The following is a 16,950-nucleotide window of genomic DNA, read 5'->3' as shown; positions in this document are numbered from 1 at the left end:
CTGCAGCTAAAGAACAAAAAATGTAGGGAGAAAGCCTATCCACCAAAAGCTAGTGTGAGTTAAGATACAGCAAATTAATGCGACATAAAGTTACTCCAGATCTAAACCCTGTTCGGCATCAGGGCTCCTGCTGCTACCCTGTCCATGCCTGGCTGAGAGAAAACAAGCCTTTAAAACAGTGTACTATGCCAGGTTACCAGGTCATATGAACAAGGTGGACATGCTTTGGATCTAGCAAAGTCTCCACCCTTTGGTTCCACTTCTGCCTTGTTCCTGGAATGCTCCCTTTTTCAGTCTTAGACCAGCTTGGCTCAACCAGCTTCATCACAGCCAGCTTGGTTGAGATGACCAGGTTATGCTGATATACAGTATGTTCAACTGAACCGGGGTTGGGGACTTAATGCCAACTGAGCATGGTTGATCCAGAGATCCAGTGCATCCTAAAATGCTCCTCCTTGTGGATTTTACCATAGGGTTGCCCCCTCAGTCTGCTCCATCTGACAGCTTTAAAAAATAAACACCATCCCATCTGTTTGGTTATATTTTAACTTTATTTTCAAATAAGCTTTATAATGAAATAAATGATAAAAATCTAAAAACTTATTTTAATCAGAATGGAGAGTTTTATATTGTAAATGTGACTGCTTACATAGTTAATTTTTTATATTTATATCCAACTTATGTAGAAATACTGTAATAATTGATTGTTAATAAAAGAGGCAGAGAACACATTGGTAATAGCTAAACTAAGTATGGAATATCCTTCTGAAAAAGAATCTCACACTTCTTTCAGCATAATCCCTAAGCATTACCAGCACATCCTGGCTTTGGCATTCACAGTCAAAGAGATCAATGAAAACCCTCACCTCTTACCCAATCTTACTTTGGGCTTTCACATCTATGACAGCTATTGCAATGCAAGGAGGACTTATCATGCTACAATGCTACTTTTATCCACAGAGGAGAGATTTATCCCTAACTACATATGTGAGCAACAGAAAAATCTAATAGCAGTGATTGGAGGAGTGGATGCCCAAATTTCCACGAATGTGGCGACGCTCTTGGAAAACTATAAGGTTCCACAGGTAGGTCAACTCTGCTTTCTCTTTCCCTCCCTCCCTCTATGTGAACCCCCACATTTCCTATACTATTATTTCAAGACATTAATGTGGGCCTTAAAAATACTGAGGCTTCCTTTTTATGAATCTTACATGCAAACTGAGTTTTAGGATCCTGTTTCTGATATGGTTTTTAAGATGCTGTGAGTGTTGCTGTTTCTTTGTGTTACTGAATTTATTTCAGGAGTTTAAATGTGCTATTTTGGGTTGTTAGTTGACATGGGTGGAAATGATTTTTTTCCCCTCAACCTGATTGGCATTTGATTTGGGTTTGTTTCATATTTCCTTATTTCGCTGCTGTCATTGGTCAAATAACGTGCCTAACTGGGCAATAAGGATTTTCCTCTGAGAGTGTTGCTGTAATCTAGCAATTATAGATGCAAAGTCTGAGCCAGGAAAACCTCAGTGCATTTTCCTCTCAGCCATAAATCCACTTGATGGCTATTGATCAGTGTATATTCTTTCAGCCTTGAATCCCTAACTTGAGCATTGGAATGTTGTTGTTGTTGTTTAGTCGTTTAGTCGTGTCCGACTCTTCGTGACCCCATGGACCAGAGCACACCAAGCACTCCTGTCTTCCACTGCCTCCCGCAGTTTGGTCAAACTCATGCTGGTAGCTTCAAAGACACTATCCAACCATCTCGTCCTCTGTCGTCCCCTTCTCCTTGTGCCCTCCATCTTTCCCAACATCAGGGTCTTTTCCAGGGAGTCTTCTCTTCTCATGAGGTGGCCAAAGTACTGGAGCCTCAGCTTCATGATCTGTCCTTCCAGTGAGCACTCAGGGCTGATTTCCTTAAGAATGGATAGGTTTGATCTTCTTGCAGTCCATGGGACTCTCAAGAGTCTCCTCCAGCACCATAATTCAAAAGCATCAATTCTTCGGCGATCAGCCTTCTTTATGGTCCAGCTCTCACTACCATAGCTTTAACTATACGGACCTTTGTTGGCAAGGGTGATGTCTCTGCTTTTTAAGATGCTGTCTATTTTTGTCATTGCTTTTCTCCCAAGAAGCAGGCGTCTTTTAATTTCATGGCTGCTGTCACCATCTGCAGTGATCATGGAGCCCAAGAAAGTAAAATCTCTCACTGCCTCCATTTCTTCCCCTTCTATTTGCCAGGAGGTGATGGGCCCAGTGGCCATGATCTTCATTTTTTTTTTATGTTGCGCTTCAAACCATATTTTGCGCTCTCCTCTTTCATCCTCAATAAAAGGTTCTTTAATTCCTCCTCACTTTCTGCCATCAAGGTTGTGTCATCTGCATATCTGAGGTCGTTGATATTTCTTCCGGCAATCTTAATTCCGGCTAGGGATTCATCCAGCCCAACCTTTCACATGATGAATTCTGCATATAAGTTAAATAAGCAGGGAGACAATATACAGCCTTGTCGTACTCCTTTCCCAATTTTGAATCAGTCAGTTGTTCCATATCCGGTTCTAACTGTAGCTTCTTGTCCCATATAGAGATTTCTCAGGAGACAGATGAGGTGATCAGGCACTCCCATTTCTTTAAGAACTTGCAATAGTTTGCTGTGGTCGACACAGTCAAAGGCTTTTGCATAGTCAATGAAGCAGAAGTAGATATCTTTCTGGAACTCTCTAGCTTTCTCCATAATCCAGCGCATGTTTGCAATTTGGTCTCTGGTTCCTCTGCTTTTTCTAAATCCAGCTTGCACTTCTGGGAGTTCTCGGTCCACATACTGCTTGAGCCTTCCTTGTAGAATTTTAAGCATAACCTTGCTAGCATGTGAAATGAGTGCAAATGTGCTGTAGATGGAGCATTCTTTGGCACTGCCCTTCTTTGGGATTGGGATGTAGACTGATCTTCTCCAATCCTCTGGCCACTGCTGAGTTTTCCAAGCTTGCTGGCATATTGAGTGTAGCACCTTAACAGCATTCTCTTTTAAAATTTTAAATAGTTCAGCTGGAATATCATCACTTCCACTGGCCTTGTTATTTGCAGTGCTTTCTAAGGCCCATTTGACTTCATTCTCCAGGATGTCTGACTCAAGGTCAGCAACCACACTACCTGAGGTGTACGAGACATCCATATCTTTCTGGTATAATTCCTCTGTGTATTCTTGCCACCTCTTCTTGATGTCTTCTGCTTCTCTTAGGTCCTACCACTTTTGTCCTTTATTATGGTAATCTTTGTACAAAATGTTCCTTTCATATCTCCAATTTTCTTGAACAGATCTCTGGTTTTTCCCATTCTATTGTTTTCCTCTATTTCTTTGCATTGTTCATTTAAGAATGCCTTCTTGTCTCTCCTTGCTATTTTTTGTAAATCTGCTTTCAATTTCCTGTATTTTACACTATCTCCCTTGCATTTTGCTTGCCTTCTCTCCCCTGCTATTTTTAAGGCCTCTTTGGACAGCCACGTTGTTTTCTTGCATTTCCTTTTCATTGGGATGGTTTTTGTTGCTGCCTCCTGTATAATGTTGCGAGCCTCCATCCATAGTTCTTCAGGCACTCTGTCCAGCAAATCTAAATCCTTAAACCTGCTCCTCACTTCCACTGGGTATTCATAAGGGATTTGACTTAGATTGCATCTTACCGGCCCAGTGGTTTTTCCTACTTTCTTCAGTTTAAGTTTGAATTTTGCTATAAGAAAGCCTTTCCTACTCCCAGGAGGGAAGGGGTTGTGAGCGGGAGAATATTCCTGCGTCATGCGGGGGCGCTCTGCCCCCTGCTTCAACTCCAGGGCTGGCGCCACGCCCCTCCCCGGTTGGGCACCCAATAGGGAACCTCGGCGGGGGCATGGCTTGCTGCTCAAACGCAGCCGTGCCAGCCTTCCCCACCATTGCACATACATTTTCTTCGAGTCAAGAGGTCGTTTTCGCTAAGCTCACGGAAGACAGGGAAGTACTTTGCCATGAGGCTTGGGGGGGGGGTATTGTGTTCTCTTGCTACTGGCCAGCTTAATCTGAGCTTAATCTATGTTGTTGGTGTTTCGGGGGGCAAGGTGTGGCCATCGCCTTCCCCGACAATTTTGGGTATTCTGCTAAAGGAATCTGGCGGTCGTAGATCCTGTCCAATGCCTGTATGGCAGGGGGCCATGTCACGACTCTCAGTGAGATCAGGAAGAGAGCCTATAGTTGGATTAGCATCAACAGGCTTCCCCTACTGGTGGTTAACCCCTCCTCAGACTCACCCCTCTACGAGTGGATGGAGTCTAATGTTCCATGGCCCAATGCCTAAGCCAATACCTTCTCACATGTTGTAATCAATAAAGTTGTGGCCTTTACCTTACCCATTAACCTTACATTCTGTGTCCACGTGTCTTTATTCCCCAAGAGGGGATCGGGTCCTCAAATCACAAGCTGATGATCTGAGCCACAGTCAGCTCCAGGTCTTGTTTTTGTTAACTGTATACAGCTTCTCCATCTTTAGCTGCAGAGAATATAATCAATCTGATTTTGATGCTGCCCATCTGGTGATGTCCGTGTGTAGAGTCATCTCTTTTGTTGTTGGAAAGGAGTGTTTGTGATGACCAGCTTGTTCTCTTGACAGAACTCTATTAGCCTTGTCCGGTTTCATTTTGATCTCCAAGGCCAAACTTGCCAGTTGTTCATTTTATCTCTTGATTGCCTACTTTAGCATTATTCAATTGTATGAGATTCTATAGTTGGCTTCCATCAGCAGAGGTGAAAGCACTGGTTTCCTATTTCCATGAATGGTTTTGAAAACTTCACTATGCAAGATGCATTCTATTATTATAACCTTTCTTTCTCTCCCCTAAAATCCCCTTAGCTCATATATGGCTCTGCTCCATTGAAGACAGATGGAATCCCAGGAATTTCTTTCTACCAGATGGTTCCTCATCAAGCCCTTCAATACACAGGAATTCTCTCTTTGCTTCTTTATTTCAAATGGATATGGATTGGAGTACTAGTAATGGATAATGAAAATGGTGAAATGATTTTGCAGACTGCTTTACCAAAATTTTCCCAGAGAGGCATCTGCTTTGACTTTATAAAAAGAATCCCTATGTTTAGGTCTGCCACTGAATTTGATGAATTTCTTGAAGATGGATTAAAAATACATAATGAACTTCTGAATAGTACAGCCAGTGTGGTTGTGTTTTATGGTGACTCTTACTCAATGATAATTTTGAGATTGATTCCACATTTTGCAGAACATCCACCAAGTCTACCAAATGGTATAGTGTGGATAACAACAGCTGCAATGGAGCTCACTTCACAGCTATATCAAAAGAATTTGGACACAGAAATATTTCATGGTGTCCTGTCCTTCACAATCCATTCCAATGACGTACCAGCATTCAAAGCATTTGTTGAGAGCAAAAATCCTTTAAGCACAAAAGGAGATGGTTTTATCAGAGACTTCTGGCAACAGGCCTTTGACTGTGTATTCTCTGAATCAAATATGGAAGATGTGATGGGGAATATTTGTACTGGGGAGGAGAAACTAGAGAGCCTTCCTGCTCCATTCTTTGAGATGAGCATGAATGGCCACAGCTACAGCATCTACAATGCTGTCTGTGCTGTAGCCCATGCTTTGCATTACATGTCTTCAACTAGATTCAAATATCAAGTAATGGAAAAAAGAGGTGGATGGAAGTACCAGAATCAACAGTTGTGGCAGGTATCATGCTCAACATTATCAAGAGGCAGAGCACCATAAATGTACTACAATAGTCCTTAATTTGTGTCCTTAATGTGTCCCCAATTCCTTCCCATCCTAAGGTATAGAACATATATCGCTTTAATAACCCTTCTTCCTTTCCGCCCTTAAATTTCTGGATGGTTTCCAAATTAATGTTTGATTTTCTCAACTCGCCAAGTCCACCCAACTGGTCATGCCCTCCAGATCTTGTTTGACTACAACTCCCATCATCCCAGAACTCTTTCTATATTGACTGGGGCTAATGGCAGTTTTAGTGAAAGTCCTGCTCCATATTTTGTAATAGGTAGAAATTCTGTTATGAATTTGGTGGATCTGATTCATTCTGTTAAATTAAGAGCCAGTGTGGTGTAGTCGTAATCTGGTGAACCGGGTTCGTGTCTCCGCTCCTCCACATGCAGCTGCTGGGTGACTTTGGGCTTATCACACTTCTTTGAAGTCTCTCAGCCCCACTCACCTCGCAGAGTGTTTGTTGTGGGGGAGGAAGGGAAAGGAGAATGTTAGCCACTTTGAGACTCCTTCGGGTAGTGATAAAGAGGGATATCAAATCCAAACTCTTCTTCTTAATGAGCCTGAACCAGGCCTTCTGGGAGTAGATCTACATGAATATGTATGCCCCTTGAAGTCACATATTTTATTTAAAAATAATAATACATAGAAAAAGAAGTTTCAGAAACTTCAAATACATGCTTTAAAGTCAATTTATAAGAACTCTCCCTGCCCTCTTCATTACCATCTTTATTAAAATTTACTACCATTGGTATAGGTTTCTATATGTTCATCTTATATTTTTTTGTTGTATTTATAATGCTACCTTCCAAGTGGGTGCATATACATTAATGGTTAGGAAGTTGAATCACATTTTTATTTACTTTTTAAAAAATATATTCTGGTGTCAGAAGTAGGCTCTGACTGCGTCAACCCAAACTAAAATGGTGTTAACCTTATTGACTATTGAAACATTAACCGTGTTTCAACACTCTGAAAAATATAGAAACCAAACCTTCAAAACCTAATCTACCTCCTTTTCTGAATTACAAAGAGTGAGCTTTTTTATCATGAATACCTTCTCACTCAGAAACCATAAACAAGGTATGACTTTACTATCAACGATCGAACTGCAGCCTTTTCTCAAATCTTCCCTTTTTCTCTTTAAACCAGCTACATAATTTTCTCAGACGTGTCTCTTTTAACAACAGTGGTGGGGACAAGATTTCTTTGATGAGAATGGAGAGTTAGTGGCTGGATTTGATGTGATCAACTGGATTGTTTCCTCAAACCAATCATTTCATAGAGTGAAGGTTGGGAATGTTGATCCCAACCAACATTTGACCATCAATGGGGATGCCATAACTTGGCCCAACCATTTTAACCAGGTAATCCTCAATGGTCTGGTTTGTAACTTTTTAGAAAATAGAAAAACTACAATGGATGGATGGCAAATATATTCCTATCTATATTAATTGAGAAGTTGTTTTGGGGAAGTATAAAAAGCAAAACTCTATATCTTGTCTGTTTTGTGTATGCATGAAATCAGAATCTACGCCCTTAACCAGGCTCCATCCTTTCCAAAAGATGGTTTCTTAACAGTGTATTGTACTATAATTATCATGTTGATTAGCAAAATTAGTGATACATTACTGAAAGAAAGCATCACCTAAGAACACCTAAAAGTTGCCTTAAATATTCTAATCTCATAATTCTCAAAATTACTATTCTGGGTTTTCATATATGGATTAGTCTCAGCCTCTTTCCTTATGTACTGAGCGGTGCCATCCCGGAACTAGGAAAAGAGTGAAAGATGGGGAGCCATTTTGCTGTTACGATTGCATCCCATGTCCAGAAGGGAAGATTTCGGCTCAGGAGGGTGAGTATTCTGCACAAACTGTACAGTTGAAAAGTGAATGGCTTTAGCTGGAATTCAGAGGAATGTGCCTATAAATTAACAACTTTATACCAGGTTTAGCATGTGATTGAAATGTTTATTAAGCCTGTAGGTAGTTGCTGAAGAAGAAACTGGTTTGTGTCTGTGATTATTTGCCTCAGAGTCCCTGTCAGGGGAAAATGTTGGGTATTAAGTACAGTGGCTTTTGTACAGTAGCTAGATAATGGACAGTACTAGTAACAGTTTATCAGAGAAGATAACTTCCAAATGTATGATCAAGCTTCAAACACACACACACACACACACACACACACAGAGAGAGAGAGAGAGAGAGAGAGAGGAAGAGAGAGAGAGATCAAAAATGATTTTCTGACTTATCATCAATGGCAATAAGCCTGAAAGAAAAGGTTGTAGGAATGAACTTAACTTGGTCCAGTCTTTGAAGAGTGTTTAGATCCTTCAATTGTTGCAAAAGCAGGAGACCGATTCTTTATGATAGGTAGACTCCACAATCTATCCATCTGACACAACACACACTGATACAGATACATTTACTTGATAAAAATGGAAATTTACAGAGATAGAAGGAATTAATGAAAAATTAAGAGAATACATGACCAACCTAAATAGAACAGCACAGACAAAAATAATTGGAAATTAAAAAAAGTAAAGTTTAGAGTTTTTGCTCTATATGTTTACCTATTAACAGGGATTGCAACTTTTTGTTCCAGGAGAGGACTTTCAAAATTACTATGCTTTGCATTTTAATAAAATGAAAATAATATCTATCTACTTTAGAAGTAAAAATGTGAGGTTTTTATCTGTTACACCAAGCTTTAAAAAATCCTTCCAACACTACACAAAATAGCCATAACTCATAGCCTTATTTTGCTTACAGATTATAGTACTAACACACAATGTTCCTCGCAGATGTCGGTTAAAACTCCACACACACTACTTAATAGGGCTTTCACCAGACAAGACAGGAAAAATTCATAATCAAATTTAATATGTTGTTCATTAGAATACAAAAACCATTGCATATTAAATAATAACAATTAAAACATAGTTCAGATAAACATAATTTCTACAGAATATGTGTTCACTCTCCCTGATTAATACCAAATATTTTCTTTTTCAGACATGAATGAGTGTAATATATGCTCAGAAGAAAAATGTCCAAATAGTAATCAGGATATGTGTATTCCCAAGGAAATAACCTTTTTATCCTATGAAGAACCTCTGGGCATCAGTTTAACCTGCAGTGCTTTTGCTTTTTCCTTCATCACAGCTTTGGTTCTGGGAACATTTCTGAAGCACCACCACACACCCATTGTCAAAGCCAACAATCGGGACCTCACCTACACTCTCCTCATTGCCCTTCTCTTCTGCTTCCTTTCTGCACTGCTATTCATTGGAAAGCCTGAGAAGGTGACATGCCTCTTCCGACAAACTGCTTTTGGCACCATCTTTTCAGTGGCTGTTTCTTGCGTGTTGGCAAAAACCATGACAGTGGTTCTAGCTTTCATGGCCACCAAGCCAGGATCCAAGATGAGAAAGTGGGTGGGGAAGAGACTGGCTATTGCCATTGTGGTTTCCTGTTCTTTTATTCAAGGAGGCATCTGTACTGTGTGGTTAGCATCCTCACCCCCATTCCCAGATGTTGACATGAACTCAATGGTTGAAGAAATTGTACTGGAATGCAATGAGGGATCCGTGATTATGTTTTACTGTGTCCTGGGCTACATGGGCTTCCTGGCTCTTGTCAGCTTCACTGTGGCTTTCCTTGCCAGGAAGTTACCTGACAGTTTCAATGAAGCCAAGTTTATCACTTTCAGCATGTTGGTCTTTTGCAGTGTTTGGCTGTCCTTTATTCCCTCCTACCTCAGTACCAGGGGGAAATACATGGTTGCAGTGGAGATCTTTTCTATCTTAGCTTCTGGTGCTGGACTCCTGGGATTCATCTTTGCCCCCAAATGCTATATTATTGTGTTGCGGCCTGAACTAAATAACAAGGAACATCTAATAAGGAATAAGACCTAAGGAATCTGAGTGCCCTCAATGTACTTTATTTTGCTTGCTAAAAAAAGAATGTTGAACTATATAAATTTTCCCATAGCCTCCCACATTTTCTGTACATTTAAATTTTATTTGGAGAATTGAATTAAGATTTTGCAGCCAAAAAGGGATGGGAGAATATATGTATCCTGCCCCTGCATTTATTATTCAGGCAACTCCCCATTTACTTCGGGGTTGCATTCCTTTCCTTCCTGTAGCCCTTTTGGACCCCTTAGGATTTATTTTTTTTACTGTTACGAAGTAAGCTGAAAGCACCCACCCTTCAAAAGAAACACTGAGGACTTGGGGCAAGAGTTGATCATGAAGCAGCACAGAACCAACTGGCATGATGTCAGTATTTCATTCTCTCATCGCAGGATCATGTGAACCTCTGATTACATTCCATAACACTGTAAGTCAGAGTTTTTGTCCCCACACTTACAGTATTATGTAATGCAAACAGAGGATCACATGATCCTGTGATGAGAGAATGAAATACGGAGCAGTCACCATTCGTGATTGATTCTGGAGCTTCTGGAGCTCAATAAACAGGCTTCTGTCTTTACACAGATGTCCCGTCGCACCGGAATTGATCACGAACGATGACTGCACACTGACTGGAACAACGTGATCAAACCTCCAGGTATAAGGCGGTATATAAATTTAAATAATAATAATAATCTTGATGATGATGATGATGATGATGCTGTTAAGGTGCTACACTCAATATGCCAGCAAGTTTGGAAAATTCAGCAGTGGCTAGAGGGCTAGAGAGGATCAGTCTACATCCCAATCCCAAAGAAGGGCAGTGCCAAAGAATGCTACAACTACCGCACAATTGCACTCATTTCACACGCTAGCAAGGTTATGCTTAAAATTCTGCAAGGTAGGCTCAAGAAGTATGTGGACTGAGAACTCCCAAAAGTGCAAGCTGGATTTACTAGAGGCAGAGGAACCAGAGACAAAATTGCAAACATGCACTGGATTATGGAAAAAGCTAGAGAGTTCCAGAAAGACATCTACTTCTGCTTCATTGACTATTCAAAAGCCTTTGACTGTGTCGACCACAGCAAACAATAGCAAGTTCTTAAAGAAATGATCACCTCATCTGTCTCTTGAGAAATCTCTATTTGAGATAAGAAGCTACAGTTAGAACTGGATATGGAACAACTGTTTGGTTCAAAATTGGGAAAGGAGTACGACAAGGCTGTATATTGTCTCCCTGCTTATTTAACTTATATGCAGAATTCATCATGTGAAAGGTTGGGCTGGATGAATCCCTAGCCGGAATTAAGATTGCCAGAAGAAATATCAACAACCTCAGATATGCAGAGGACACAACATTGATGGCAGAAAGTGAGGAGTAATTAAAGAACCTTTAAATGAGGGTGAAAGAGGAGAGCGCAAAATATGGTTTGAAGCTCAACATCAAAAAAACGAAGATCATGGCCACTGGTCCCATCACCTCCTGGCAAATAGAAGGGGAAGAAATGGAGGCAGTGAGAGATTTTACTTTCTTGGGCTCCATGATCACTGCAGATGGTGACAGCAGCCATGAAATTAAAAGACGCCTGCTTCTTGGGAGAAAAGCAATGACAAACCTAGATAGCAGCTTAAGAAGCAGAGAAAAATATCCAAATATTAATCACGATATGTGTATTGCCAAGGAAACAACCTTTTTGTCCTATGGGGAACCTCTGGGCATCAGTTTAGCCTGTTTCGTTTTTACTTTTTCCTTCACCACAGCTTTGGTTCTGGGAACATTTCTGAAGCACCACTACACACCCATTGTCAAAGCAAACAACAAAGACCTCACTTATATGCTGCTAATTTCTCTCCTGCTCTGCTTCCTGTCTGCATTGCTATTCATTGGACAACCTGAAATTGTGACATGTCTCCTCCGACGGACGGCTTTTGGCATTATCTTCTCAGTGGCTATTTCTTGTGTGTTAGCAAAAACCATGACAGTAGTTTTGGCTTTCATGGCCACCAGGACAGGATCCAGGATGAGGAAGTGGGTGGGGAAGAGACTGGTTATTATCATTGTAGTTTCATGTTCCTTTATTCAAGCAGGCATCTGTGCTGTGTGGATGGCATCTTCACCACCATTTCCAGATGTTGACATGCACTCAATCACTAAAGAAATTGTACTGGAATGTAATGAGGGCTCTGTGACTATGTTTTACTCTGTCTTGAGCTACATGGGCTTCCTGGCTCTTGTCAGCTTCACTGCAGCTTTCTTTGCCAGGAAGTTACCTGACAGTTTCAATGAAGCGAAGTTCATCACTTTCAGCATGTTGGTCTTTTGCAGTGTTTGGGTATCTTCCAACCTACCTCAGAACCATCTGGTAGAAAGAAATTCCTGGGTTTCCATCTGCCTTCAATGGATCAGAGCCATATATGAGCTAAGGGGATTTTAGGGGAGAGAAAGAAAGGCTGTAAAAATAGAATGCATCTTGCATATTGAAGTTTTCAAAACCGTTCATGGAAACTGGTAGTCAGTGCTTTCACCTCTGCTGATGGAAGCCAACTATAGAATCTCATAGAATCGAACAGTTGGAAGGAACCCCAAGAGTCATCTAGTCCAAGCCCTTGCAAAGCAAGAATCTCTGCTAAGTCACCTAAGACAGTAAGCCATCCACCAGAGCATGACTTCTCACAATTCCATCTCCAGGAAGAATGAAATATATCTGTTACAGAGGATTGGGGACCACCCCCTAGCAGATATCTTCAAGTTTGGGGGCATAAGGAAGCAAGAAAATTGCAAAAAAACACCCATCCCCCTCTAATTTCCATTGATGAATGGATTTTGTCAGTGGATTCCACCCAAATATTATATTAGCAACCCTTAGAAATACAACGTCAGGGAACTGAATTTGACTATACCAATGCTCAAGTTAGGGATTCAAGGCTGAAAGAATATAGACTGATCATTAGCCATTAAGTGGATTTATGACTGAGAGGAAAATGCACTGAGGTCTTCCTGGCTCAAACTTTGCATTTATGATTGATAGATTACAGCAACACTCTCAGAGGAAAATCCTTATTGCCCAGTTAGGCACGTTATTTGACCAATGACAGCAGCGAAATAAGGAAATATGAAACAAACCCCAACCAAATGCCAATCAGGTTGAGAGGAAAAAAACATTTCCAGCCATGCCAACTAGCAACCCAAAATTGCACATTTAAACTCCTGAAATAAATACAGTAACACAAAGAAACAGCAGCACTCACAGCATCTTAAAAACCATATCAGAAACAGGATCCTAAAACTCAGTTTGCATGTGAAATTCATAAAAAAGGAAGTCTCTGTATTTTTAAGACTCACATTAATGTCTGGAAATAATAGAATAGGAAATGTGGGGGTCACATAGAGGGAGGGAGGGAAAGAGAAAGCAGAGCTGACCTACCTGTGGAACCTTATAGTTATTCAAGACTGTAGCCACATTGATGGAAATTTGGGCATCCACTCCTCCAATCACTGTTATTAGATTTTTCTGTTGCTCACATATGTAGTTCGGGATAAATCTCTCCTCTGTGGATAAAAGTAGCATTGTAGCATGATAAGTCCTCCTTGCATTGCAATAGCTGTCATAGATGTGGAAGCCCAAAGTGAGATTGGGTAAGAGGTGAGGGTTTTCATTGATCTCTTTGACTGTGAATGCCAAAGCCAGGATGTGCTGGTAATGCTTAGGGACTATGCTGAAAGAAGTGTGAGATTCTTTTTCAGAAGGATATTCCATACTTAGTTTAGTTATTAGCACTGTGTTCTGTGTCTCCTTTTTTAACAATCAATTATTACAGTATTTATATATAAGGTGGATATATTTATAAGGTGGCCTGCATAAATATAAAAGATTAACTATATCAGAAGTGACATTTACTACAACAACAGCAACAACAACTTTTTATTTATACCCCACCCATCTGGCTGAGTTTTCCCAGCTACTCTGGGCGGCTCCCAACAGAATACAGTAGTATCTCTAGTTACGAACTTAATTTGTTCTGGAGATCCGTTCTTAACCTGAAACTGTTCTTAACTAGAGGCGTGCTTTCGCTAATGGGGCTTCTTGCTGCCACTGCGCTGCAGGCACATGATTTCCGTTGTCAGCTCAAGGTAACTCTTCCAGGTTAGCAGAATTTATAACCTGAAGCGTTTGTAACCTGAGGCATTTCAAACTCAAGGTACCACTGTATTAAAAGCACAATAAAACATCAAACATTAAAAACTTCCCTAAACAGGGCTGCCTTCAGATGTCTTCTAAAAGTCAGATAGTTGTTTATTTCCTTGACATAACATTGAGGGAACCTCTAGAAGGCCCTCAGAGCTGAACCTCAGTGTCCGGGCTGAAGGATAGGGGTGGAGACGCTCCTTCAGGTATACTGGGCCAAGGCTCTCCAGAAACTCTCCATTCTGATTTAGGTAAGTTTTTAGATTTTAATGATTTATTTCATTATAAAGCTTATTTAAAAATAGAGTTAAAATATAACAAAACAGATGGGATGGTGTTTATTTTTAAATGCTGTCATGGTGAAGATGGAGCAGATTGGTGAGGCAATCCTATGGCAAGATCCATGAGGAGGAGCATTTTAGGATGCACTGGATCAACCATGCTCAGTTGTCATTAAGTCCCCAACCCCAGTTCAGCAGAGCATATATCAGAATAACTTGGTCATCTCAACCAAGCTGGCTGTGATGAAGCTGGTTGAGCCAAGCTGGTCTAAAACTGAAAAAGGGAGCATTCCAGGAGCAAGGCAGGAGTGGAACCAAAGAGTGGAGACTTTGCTAGATCCAAAGCATGTCCACCTTGTTCATGTGACCTGGTAACCTGGCATAGTACACTGTTTTAAAGGCTTGTTTTCTCTCAGCCAGGCATGGACAGAGTAGCAGCAGGAGCCCTGATGCCGAACAGGGTTTAGATCTGGAGTAACTTTATGTTGCATTAATTTGCTGTATCTTACCGTATTTTTCGTCCTATAGGGCGCACCGGCCCATAGGACGCACCTCGTTTTTTTGGGGGGGGAAATGAATAAAAAAAATTTATTTCCCCCCCTCAGCTACGGCTGCCGCCCCAAGCCTTGCGGACACCCGCCAGAAGCAAGGGGAGCCCTCTGGAGGGCTCCCCGTGCTTCGGGCGGGAGGCTGCCGCTCCAAGCCTCGCGCGCTTGGCGGGACCTCCCTTCGGGCGCGCAAGGCTTGCGGACACGCGCCCGAAGCACGGGGAGTCCTCTGGAGGGCTCCCCGTGCTTCGGGTGGGAGGCTGCCGCCCCAAGCCTCGCGCGCTCAGCGGGACCTCCCTTCGGGCGCGCAAGGCTTGCAGACACGCGCCCGAAGCACGGGGAGTCCTCCGGAGGGCTCCCCGTGCTTCGGGCGGGAGGCTGCCGCCCCAAGCCTCGCGCGCTCGGCAGGACCTCCCGTCGGGCGCGCCAGGCTTGGGGACACTTGCCCGAAGCACGGGGAGTCCTCCGGAGGGTTCCCCGTGCTTCGGGCGGCAGGCTGCTGCCCGCAAGCCTTGTGAGCCCGTGGGAACTCCCACAGGGCTTGCAAGGCTTGCGGATAGCTTCCTGAAGCCTGGAGAGCGAGAGGGGTCGGTGCGCACCGATGCCTCTCGCTCTCCCAGCTTCAGCGAAAGCCTGCATTCGCCCCATAGGACGCACACACATTTCCCCTTCATTTTTGGAGGGGAAAAAGTGCGTCCTATGGGGCGAAAAATACGGTAATTCACACTAGCTTTTGGTGGATAGGATTTCTCCCTATATTTTTTGTTCTTTAGCTGCAGCTCTAGCACAAATTATCTAAGGGGCAATTTTTATTATATAAAAGAAATTAATACAATATTTGGAAAGAAAATCAAACAATCATTTAGGCTTTACACAAATGGTTCTGTCAGTGTTGGCAGGGGTTCTTCCCTGAAGGCTAGTTCACTGACGATGGCACCAGCATGATAAGCAATTCCACCAATTATGAAGTCTCCTTCTTGATGATATTTGTGAAGTGGAGGCTGTGGGTAATAGATGTTGCACTGAACTGCGTGAGTCTGGCATCCCATGGTAGGAAGCAGAGCCAGCAGCAAAATGACTATAACCACCATCCTCAATACAGAAGTATGAAGGCTGGAGTATCCAAGAGCACATCTGTGAACCCCTGTCTGTTTCCAGTGCCACTCCATATCTCTGATTTGCACTGGATATACTTATGACAGCCTTCACACTCCTTGCTCTCTGTTCTGCTAACAGCTAAAGAAGTTCCACAGGGGTTTGGTTGAACATCATAACTAATGACCGTCCTTCTGACTAGCTAATTGTGTAGTTAATTATTACATTAACAACAATTCCTAAATGGAGGATGTGGAGTCCTTTAGGAATTAAGAAAAGTTGTTTGTCACATATTTTGGAAAGAAGATTTCCCTCACGCTTTAGTTAGATAGGAAGGCATCGTAAAGTTTGGAATGACCCGCAACATGAAGAGGACACTGGATTCAAATATTTGTGGTAGGGGTTAGCAGCAAGGTATTCATGGATGCCTTATGCCTGCGTCTCCTTCCTACTGCATCATGAGTGGTCTCAATAATTGTTCCCTCATAAATCCACATTAAACAAGAGGATGTTGGTCAGGATATGGGGGGGGGGCACTTGAGAAGCATTAACTGCCTCAAAGCACCCCTTTTACCAGAGAGTTGTGAGTTTGAATGCCAACTGTGAGACGCTTAGTAAGATTGACCTGTGATCCATCAAGCTATAGGCACTCACAGACTCGATATGTATTCTGCCTGCTGTCAGCTGCTGAAGGAAGGAGAACGAGGAGAGAATCTATCTAAATTCCCTATGGAGGAAGTTTCCAAGTCTGTGTGTAGCCACTGAGAAGGCCCTCTCCTGCTGCGCTACCAAGTGAACCTGTGAGGGTGGCAAGAACAAGAAAAGGACTTCCCCCAAAGATCTCAGAACCCGGTCTATTGAGGCCATTAACAGTTCACATATGGAGGCAAATAATGTGAATAAAAGCTGACTCTTTGAAATAAAAATTCTTCCATGCAAAAATATGGTTCAAAAGATTTACTGCAGAACTTTACTCTGAAGCAACTTGAAACAAATAAAGTTACATTCAGATAGTTGAATAATGTCTTATACTTGTCCGAGCGTAGCACACTTGGATTGCTAAAATTCCAAGCTTTGTCTTTCCTCCATTCCAGTCTCCATTAGCCTGAGTTTCTTTTCTTGGAGTTTCTTTTCTTGGAGAGAGATAAG

General features: G+C 41.9%; 1 pseudogene across 1 annotated transcript; it reads left to right on the top strand.

The window, feature by feature from the left end:
* Positions 1–752: 752 nt before the first annotated feature.
* On the top strand, positions 753–9,690 carry LOC310662203 (vomeronasal type-2 receptor 26-like; annotated as a pseudogene). Its single transcript has 5 exons — positions 753–1,085; positions 4,869–5,723; positions 6,924–7,138; positions 7,503–7,629; positions 8,789–9,690. The product of its transcript is annotated as a vomeronasal type-2 receptor 26-like (transcript).
* The last annotated feature ends 7,260 nt before the right edge of the window (positions 9,691–16,950 follow it).

The sequence above is a fragment of the Podarcis tiliguerta genome (genome assembly GCF_965153285.1).
Source record: "Podarcis tiliguerta genome assembly, chromosome: 13".
In the NCBI taxonomy this organism is placed as follows: Eukaryota; Metazoa; Chordata; class Lepidosauria; order Squamata; family Lacertidae; genus Podarcis; species Podarcis tiliguerta.
The sequence above is the reverse complement of the archived record's forward strand: the minus strand, read 5'-3'. Positions and strand labels throughout refer to the sequence as shown.